Below are 10,201 nucleotides of genomic sequence, written 5' to 3'. Positions count from 1 at the left end.
CCATGAAGCGATGGGACTAGATGCCATGATCTTAGTTTTCTGAATGTTGAGCTTTAAGCCAACTTTTTCACTCTCCTCTTTCACTTTCAAGAGGCTCTTTAGTTCTTCACTTCCTGCCATAAGGGTGGTGTCATTTGCTTATCTGAGGTTATTGATACTTCTCCTGGCAACCATTAATGATTTATAAAAGGACATTTGCTGTATGAAATATTTGAATCCAATAAGTTTTGCCTTGTGAAAGGAAGAGTCCATCTATTGGGTTTCCCTGGTAGCTCAGAGGTTAAAGTGTCTGCCTGGAATGCAGGAGACCTGGGTTCGATCCCTGGGTTGGGAAGATTCCCTGGAGAAGGAAGTGGCAACCCACTCCAGTACTCTTGCCTGGAGAATCCCATGGAGGAGGAACCTGGTAGGCTACAGTCCATGGGGTTTCAAAGAGTCAGACACGACTGAGTGACTTCACTTTCATTTTCACTGTGGGCATATCACGTTTGGCAGTCTCATGTTTTTCTCATCTGCGTAAAAAGATTTTAGTCAGAGAAATACATTGTCAAAGCCAAGAAATGAAGCTTGGATTTTGAAGCATGATGCCTTCTTGGATGGAGAAACAATCTTGGAAATACAGTATGGATTTTGAAATATTGACTGTGAGAAACAAGTTGGTAGTTTATAAGTACAGAAAACATAGTGACATAGTATTTGAAATTAAGTCTATTTTTGTGAGCCTAGGAGAGACAGTTAGAACAATGAAAATCCCACTAGCTATAAGGATTTCTGACTGTAAACAACACTCATAAACCTCCTAGAGATGTGTATAAGAGAGACATGGGTATATTGTAGTATTTAAATTTGTTTTGTTCAAACAGTAAATATTCCTTTGTGGCCAAGCTACGTCTTTGAACTTTTAGTTTACTTTTTTGGCGGAAAGAGAAAGAGGTGAGGGGAGCGGGGTAGGGGTGGGGGATAGAGAGAGGAAGGAATGAAGAAAGAAAGAAAGGAAAAAAAATTGTATTTTTCTGCAATATGAAATGCTTACATACAATAGGTCATTTCTGGATCCTTTGGCTTATTATAAAGGCTAACACTTACAAAATACTTGTCATGTGCCAGAAGTTTTCAGATCATTTCATGCATACGAACTGTACTAACATATTTGATCATTACAACAATCTCATGGGATAGGTATTATTATTGCCTGAATGCTTGATGGATAAGAAAACTGAGGCATAATTTGCCCAAGCTTAAACTGCTAATAAGTCTTCTCTCTTAATTCAGTTGGTAAAGAATCTGCCAGCAATGCAGGAGACCCGGGTTCGATTCCTGGGTTGGGAAGATCCCCTGGAGACGGAAATGACAACCCACTCCAGTATGCTTGCCTGGAGAATCCCATGGAAAGAGGACTCTGGCTGGCTACAGTCCATGGGGTCATAAGAGTTGGACACAACTTAGTGACTTAACCACCACCAAACTGCTAATAAGAGGCAGGAGCAGGACACATATACCGGCAGTCTGGTGCCAGAATCCATTGCCTATACCATTATACCCAGCTGTCTCTTATTGGTAAGATCAAGGCTTCTTGAAAAGGTGTTTTTATTTTTTGCTGCCAATAATAGTTTAATTTTAGGTAAATCAAGTCTATGAGACTCTGTTTAATGGAAATTCTAGGGGTTAGCAGTAGCAGTGGTTTTTCTTTTATTCCCCTCCCATACTTCAGTATTTCTCCCCATTCATTAACACTTTAAATTGGATCTTTGAGAAAATCAATAAAGTTAATAAGCCTGTAGAGCTTGATAAGGAAAGGAAGATAGAAGACACAATTTACCAAAATTATGAATCAGAGAGATGAAATAATACAGACTTTATATTCTTCCTATTAAGATATTAAGAGAGTGAGAGAGTTAGTCACTCAGTCGTGTCCGACTCTGTGACCCCATGGACTATAGCCCACCAGGTTCCTCTGTCTATGGAATTCTCTAGGCAAGAATACTGGAGTGGGTTGTTATGCCCTTCTCCAGGAGATCTTCCCGACCCAGGGATCAAACCTGGGTCTCCCACATTGCAGGCAGAATCTTTACCATCTGAGCCACGAGGGGAAGCTGTATAGATATTAAAAGGGATGTTATTAAAGACGGCATGTCTATATGTTGAAAGCCAACATGAAATGGACAAATTCCTTGTAGAACACAAACTACAAAACTCACCAAAGAAAAAATAGATAACCTGAATTTATTTGAGAAATTGAATTTTAGTTAAAAACTTCATAAAGAAAATTTTATGATGGTTTCACTAGTGAATTCTGCCACATATAAAGAAGTAATTATATAAATCCTACACAAATCATTTCAGAAAGATGGAAAAGAAGAAATGCTTCCTAATTTATTCTGTGAGGCAAGCCATGCAAAAATACTTGAGGAAATGTCTGAATGAAGACCAATATCTGTTGTGAACACAGAGGCAAATTCTCTAAATGAGATTTTAGCAATTTAAATCTAAAAAAATATAAAACATATAGTACATCATGATCAAGTGAGATTTACCTCAAAAATGCAGGGCCGACTTAACCTTCAAAAATGTAATTTATCAGATTAATAAAAGCAGGAAAATACTTGACAAAATTCAACATCTATTCTGGTTAGCTACTCTCAGTAAACTAAGAATATCAGGCAATATCCTCAGCCTAATAAAGGGTATCTATGAGAAGCCTAGAGAATTACATGGACTGTAGAGTCCTATGGGGTTGTAAAGAGTCGGACACGACCGAGTCGCTTTCACTTCATGAGAAACCTATGGTGGATATCATACTTAAGGGTAAAAGAGCAAGTACATTCCCCCCAAATTCAGGAATAAGATGAGTGTGTCAACTTTTCATCATTTCTATTTAACATTACACTGGAGACTCTAAGAGTACAATCAGACCCTCTATACTGAAAGAAAGAAAACAAACTGCCTTCACTTTCAAACTCCATCATCATCTATATGGGAAATCTGATTGAATTTCAAAAAAACACACTGGAAAATTATTCAACTGAAATTTCGAAATGCAGTTTACCATAGCATCAAACTGAGTGAAATAATTACAGATACATCTGACAAAAGATATGAGAGATCTATGCATTTGAAAATATTAAATATTAAGAGAAAGTAAAGACTAGAATACTCAGTATTGTTACAATAATCAACTATTTCCAGATTAATCCATAGGTTCAAGATAATTGCAACTCTGGCTAGCTTTTTGTGGAAATTGACAAGTGAAAGTTAATTGCAATAAAAATTCTGGCATGCTTTTTGTGGAATCTGACAAGCTGGCTGTAAAATTCATATTGAAGTACAAAGAGTAGCCAAGACATCTTTGGAAATGTAAAAGAAAATCAGAGAGTTAATGGTACTGGATTTCAAGTCATATTAAAGAAGCAGTCACCAGACAGCGTGATACTGGCATCAAGATAGATAAGCTTGATAGATTGATAGATAGATAATCGATAGATGGATAGTCAATTTAACAAATAAAGAGCCCAGCAGTGGTCTCATACATACATGGGGGAATGATTTCGACAAAGCTGCAAAGACAATTCAGGGAGAACTAGTTATCTTTTCAATAAATGGTACTGGATGTTAAAATGAAAACAAAACTTCAATCCATTCCTCTCACCATATATTAAAACTAGCTCAAAAATGAATCATGGACCCATGGACCTAAGTGTAAAATCTGAAACTATGAAACTTCTGAAAAAAAAAAAGGAAGAAAATATTTGAAAACTTGAGTCAGGCTAAGATTTTCCTTAAAAGTATGATCCATGAGATGGAAAGTTGACAAATTGGACTTCATTAAAACATCTTCTCCTCAAAGGAAATTATTAAAAGAATGAAAAGAGAGTACACACTTTGTGAGCAAACCTATTTGAAAATTGTACATCTGATAAAGGACAGACACTTCACTAAAGAAGAAATAAGAATAGAAAATAAGCACATGATAAACGGACATGAGTTTTAGCAAACTCTGGGAGACAGTGAAGGACAGGGAAGCCTGGCATGCTGCCAGTCCACGGGGTCACAAACACTCAGACACGACTTAGCAACTGAACAACAAAAAACTATCTGACAGCGTTAGTCATTAGGGAACGTAGATTAAAAGCACGGTCTTCCCTGGTGGCTCAGACGGTAAAGCATCTGCCTGCAATGCGGGAGACCTGGGTTCAGTCCCTGGGTCAGGAAGATCCCCTGGAGGAGGGCATGGGAACCCACCCCAGTATTCTTGCCTGGAGAATCCCCATGGACAGAGGAGTCTGGCGGGCTGCAGCCTATAGCGTTGCACAGAGTCACACACGACTGAAACAAGTAAGTAGCAACAGCCGATTAAGAGCAGGATATGACTGCATTTCTAATAGTGGAGCTAAAAGTTAAGATAGACCATACCAAGTGTGATCAGGATGCGAAATAACAGGAGTTCTCATATCCTGCTGGTGGAAATCTAAAATGGTACAACTTCTTTGGTAAACATTCTGGCAGCTTATTTAAAGAAAAGTTACACATTTTCCTAACATATGATCCAGCCACTCCTATTTTCCATAATTACCCAAGAAAAAAGTAAGTGCATATCTATATAAAAACTTATGCACAGATATTCATATCAGCTTTATTCGTAAAAGGCAAAAACTGGAAGGCAATGGCATCCCACTCCAGTTCTCTTGCCTGGAAAATCCCATGGCCGGAGGAGCCTGGTAGGCTGCAGTCCATGGGGTCGCTGAGAGTTGGACATGACTCAGTGACTTCACTTTCACTTTTCACTTTCATGCATTGGAGAAGGAAATGGCAACCCACTCCAGTGTTCTTGCTTGGATAATCCCAGGGACAAAAGATGGGCCGCCGTCTATGGGGTCGCACAGAGTTGGACACGACTGAAGCAACTTAGCAGCAGTTAGCATGTATATGGCTGAGTTCCTTTGCTGTACACCTGAAACCATCACAACATTGTTAATTGGCTATACTCCAATAGAAAATATAAAGTTAAAAACTATTGTGTGTGAACTTACCATTTATATTTTTGTAATTTTCTCATATTATGTAAACATCTCTAATATTAAGGATGTTGTTACAAATTCACTGCTAAAGAAACAAGGCAAAAACTGGAAATAACTCAAATGTCCATCAGCACACGAATGTCTAAACAAATTGTGGTATATCCATATAAGGAAATACCATTCAGAAATAAAAATAAATAAACCAGATACTCGTGAGACAACACTAATGTTGCGATTCATCTGAGACACGATTATGCAAAGTGAAAGAATTCAGACAAAATAATACATATTACTTGATTCCATTTATAGAAAACTTTAGAAAAATTCAAACTACTCCATCTGACAGAAATCAGGTCAGTGACTCACTGTGAAGAGAGGGGCAAAGAGGAGAGTGATTATAAAAGATCTTGAGGAAACTTTGAGAGATGATGGATGTGTTTATCATTTTGATTGTGATGATGGTTTCATGGATGTATGTTTATGTCAAAATGTACCAAACTGAACACTTTAAGTATATGCATTTTGTTGTAAATTATTTTTCAGTGAAGGAGTAAATTAGATGAACAGAACAGATCTCCTTATAATAAAAACTACAAAATCAATTACTTTTAGCAGTGCCTTCATTTGAACTTATGTTTGATATGGTGAAATTCTGATAGAAGCAAAATATTTAGTCAGTCTGTGGGTTTGTTCTGGAAGCAGATTAACATGTATTTGGGGGACTAGTTGGCTTCTTGCTCAGCTGATTTAAATTCTGTACTGCAGAGGTGAAGTCATTTGTATGCAGCCTGTGTTCTTCACCAGCAAACACAGACTCTGTAAGTCTAAGAGTAAATCTGAGCAAGCATTCGGCTTGTGCTGTGAGCAATTCGAGTTTTGAATGACCTTGAGAATGAGCATATCTAACCTGCAGAGAAAATTGCATCATTTTTTTAATATTTAGGTTAAAAAGAATTGATTCCTTTTCATCATACATAAGAAATATGTTAATAGTACATTTAAAATTTTTTAACAGTATCAATTAATACAGCAAATAAAAAATTCCCCTATCTTTGGGAAGGATGGGACAGTTTTCAGAGTTGATGTCGATTTTTTAACGTATGTTTAAATCCAGCCTAGGGGGTTAAACAAGAGTGACAAATTCTTACCATTCTTTTTCACATTACCTTTAAAACCTCAAAATTGGGTAAAACTAGTATGTGTCTATATGTGTATGTGCTTTATGCACGATTTCCTAATTCTTCTGAGTGTCCTATAGTGGGGTGGATTAGGTACCACACTAAGACTAACAGTGCCTGACTTTGATGTCCCAGGTTTGCTACTTTTTAGCTTTAAATTCAGGACGTCATTTTGCATAGCCGAGACACAGATTACTTAAGTGTAACATGAGAAGCAAACACATGAGCTGCTAGACTCGTCTAGTATGTGTGCCCAAAGTGCAACGCAAACTGACCAGGGTCAGGCACATTAAAGCGTGCAACATCACTAGTAGCTGAGCTGCAGAAGTCTTGGGTTGCAAATTAAGCAGCGCAAATGCAGTGCAGGAGCGAGGGTAGGAGTCAGCTTCCTGGAGAAAAACTGATGGGTTCAAATCCCAGCTGCAACCCTCTCAGCTGTGTGACCTTGGATAAGTCAGCTGTGTGTATGAGCTGCCAATTTTTTATTTGTAACATTAAGGATGTGCATTGCTCAGTCACATCTGACTCTTCCCATGGACTGTAGCCCACCCGGCTCCTCTGTCCATGGGATTTCCAGGTAAGAATATTGGAGTGGGTTTCCATTTCCTCTTCCAGGAGATCTTCCTGACTCAGGGACTGAATCCTAGTCTCCTGCATCTTTAGCACTGGCAAGTAGAGTCTTTCCCCACTGGGAAGCCCAAATATTAAGGATAACCTACCTTAATGCATTGCTACTAGGATTAAATAAAGCAATTTGTGAGAATATTAAAGATTTCTCAATAGAAGTTAGCAATTATTATTATGACAACCTATCAATCAGATGAAATTTTTGTGTTCAGAAAAAATGTACTTTTGAAAGGCATGATTAAATTTCAGTTGGGTATAAACACTGCTATCTGGATGGCCAAATTGTTGAACATTTAGAGGTAGATTGTGAAGCTTAAATGCATTCCTTTTAAATAAGAGTTTTTGCTCCCTCATTATGTAATAAAGCGTTCTATTTCTGAGAAAAGATTAATATGCCATACACCAGTTTTAATGAATAATTTTGATATAATTGAGACAGTACACAGTTTAGTCAAATGAATGTTAATCCATCATTTCAGGGTAAACATTATGTATCTAAAAATTGCATGGGGTAGTTTTACTGATGCCATGAAAGTTGGAGAAATGAGAAATGATGAAATCCTTAACTTAATGTCAGTCAATTTTTTCCAGTACTTTGCCTGAGATGTGGAATGTTTTCTCAAGTGATAGATCATTACTAAAGATAGAAAACAACAGCTATTATAGAATCAACCCTAGCACAACCAGACTTGCATCTGCAAGTTTACAGAGTTAAGAAAGGTGATGCTCTTTGGCTCAGAGTGCAGGAATGGAGGGCTTACCAGGTGGCAACTACTAATAAAGAACCCACTTGCCAATGTAGGAAGTGTAAGAGACATGGATTCGATCCCTGGGTCAATAAGGTCCCTTGGAGGAGGGCTTGGCAACCCGCTCCACCAGTATTCTTGCCTGGAGAATCTCATGGGCAGAGGAGGCTGGTGGACTACAGTCCATGGGTTCACAAAGAGCTAGACATGGGCTGAAGCAACTTAGCATGCATGCATGCAGGAATGGTAAGAAAGACATGCAGGACCGAAAGCAATTAAAATGGGATGAAATGAGTACAGAGTGAAGACAGGTGAGGGAACAGAGGTGGCCCAGGACAAGGGCGTCTACTCTGTTTATGAAGTTCAAAGAATTTCAATGGGGAAGTAACTTTCAAGGGTGTGTCTCAAAGAGTGAGTCAATGTTTTCCAGAGAAGCAATAAGGAAAAGGAACAAAGGAAGTCTGTTGGGGAGACTGTAGATCAATAAAGATCAAAGAGGGGTGCAAGTGTGGAGCAGTGGGATAAAGGGATAGCCTGAGGACCAAACAGTGATGAGCCTTTTATATAAAATATGAAGAATGTTCACTGCTTAGGGCTAATGGTAATACCTACTGGTGTCTGGTTCACTAACTATTTTGGCATCTAGGAGTCCCTCCTGTGGGTCAAGGTGTTAGTTACTTCAGGGAAATGCTATAGATGCAGAGAAAATCTTGATACCAAGCAGCTGGTAAGCTTCTTTTGTAGTCCCAAATGTTCCCAGATATGTGGGGACTTGTGTATCTGCTTGGAACAGAGCATTGTAAATGGCACATAACCGTAACCAAGGAGCTGTGTGGGCAAGGCACCAATGGAGGAAACTCCTGGATCCCAGGCATCTTCTTTGCTAGATTTCACAGATACAGAACTTCATAAGAATGTTCTAGTCCTCAGCTATGCTAGAAACACAAAAACTGCCATGATGGACTGCCATCTGCATTATTGACAGGATAAAGGAAGGATTGAGGTCACTTGCATCTGACTGTCTCATTGTGGATATTCAGAGAACCTCTGCTGAGGAATTCCACCCAGGGAGTGTTTGTTATCTTCTCTGAAAGGCAGCATAACAAACCCAGAAGGAGGTGGCTTAAAACAAAGCTCCCTATAGATCAGAAAGTTTAACCAATCAGCATGGTTGAACACTTTATTCATTTCCTCCTTTAGGGTATCTGAGCCCTCCTTGACGTGCAGGACTGTGTAGGCAATGCCAAAACTTGACCCCATCCTACTTCCTGGAGTGACCAAATGACTGAGGAGGAAGCTTCACCTGTAGGCAATTGAACAATAACCAGAGATGACTGCTTTGCCGAATGTTCAAGGGAGGGGCAGAGAATTTCCAGGCTGGTTGAGCTCAGAAGGGGAGAGGAAGAGCTCTGAGATATGCTGTGATTAGGGAGAGTTTCTCAGAGGTGGCCATAATCTGGACTTTGAAGCTCAGATAGTGCTTGAGTGGATTGAGAAGAAAGTGGATTCAAGTAAGAGAAAAGATGTAAGCAAGGCCCAGAGGCACTGGCAGAGTCTCTGCCCACCCAGCCGCACCTCTCTCCTATCTGCCCACTTCTCTCTGATCATCTGGCTCAAATATTCTTGAATTCCTTGCCTTCTGTTTCGCTGCTTGTCTCAGTATTCTTATTTGAGCTATTCTCAGTTTGGGGCAGTTTTACCCCTAACGCCCACACTCCCATCAGTGGGTATTTTTGGTAGCTGTCACTAGGGGAAAGTTACTGACATCCAGGGGGTTTTGGTCATACTGTAATGCAAAGAATTGGAAATATTTTTTTTGCAAAAAATGCAAAGAATTATCCAGTCCAAATGTCAACGTATCATCAAGGCTGAGAAAGCCTGGAAATATGTTAGTTGCTCAGTTGTGTCCGACTCTTTGTGACCACATGGACTCCTCTGTCCATGGAATTCTCCAGGCAAGAATACTGGAGTAGATAGCCATTTTCTTCTCCAGGGGATCTTCTCAGCCCAGGCATCGAACCCCAGTCTCTTGCATTGCAGGCAGATTCTTTACTGGCTGAGCCACCAGGGAAACCCTGAGAAAGTCTGGATTATTCTATTTGACTCTGTTCTCCCACTGTCACTGAAAAAGATGATTTTTCTTTCTTCAAACTGTGAACTCACCTTCAGACATACCTGTAACATTTATTCTGGGACCTGAGCACTAAGGCACCATCTCTCATAGGAACCTGGTGTGCTACAGTCCATGGGGTCACAAAGAGTTGGACACGACCTAGCAACTGAGCACAATATCGGATTTGGGTCCACACTGATGAGCTCATCTTAATGAATTACATATGCAGCCACCTTATTTCTAAATAAGGTTACATTTTGAGGTACTGGGGGTTAGTAGTTTAACATGTAAATTTTGGGGGGACATGATTCAGCCTATCACAATGTGCTAATCATCTTCTGTTCCTATAGGTTTTCAGAGCATTTACTCTGTACTTTAGAATTATCATGGAGTCCATGTTATCTGTCTTCACACAAGAATTTATACCCTGAGATAATTCTTCTGTGGAGCTGTGAGCTTCCTGGGGGAGAGGCTGAGGCAAATAAACATAAAGAGACAGTCTATGAAACTGAGCATAAAACA

The 10,201-nt window shown here is 39.4% G+C and overlaps 1 non-coding gene across 1 annotated transcript; it reads left to right on the top strand.

Annotated features, from left to right (window-relative positions):
- Positions 1-262: 262 nt before the first annotated feature.
- On the top strand, positions 263-334 carry TRNAS-GGA (transfer RNA serine (anticodon GGA)). The gene has a single exon. It is a non-coding gene; the product is annotated as a tRNA-Ser (tRNA).
- The last annotated feature ends 9,867 nt before the right edge of the window (positions 335-10,201 follow it).

The sequence above is a fragment of the Ovis canadensis genome, chromosome 3 (genome assembly GCF_042477335.2).
Source record: "Ovis canadensis isolate MfBH-ARS-UI-01 breed Bighorn chromosome 3, ARS-UI_OviCan_v2, whole genome shotgun sequence".
In the NCBI taxonomy this organism is placed as follows: domain Eukaryota; kingdom Metazoa; phylum Chordata; class Mammalia; order Artiodactyla; family Bovidae; genus Ovis; species Ovis canadensis.
Note: the sequence above shows the minus strand (reverse complement) of the source record. Positions and strands in the feature narration are given on the sequence as shown.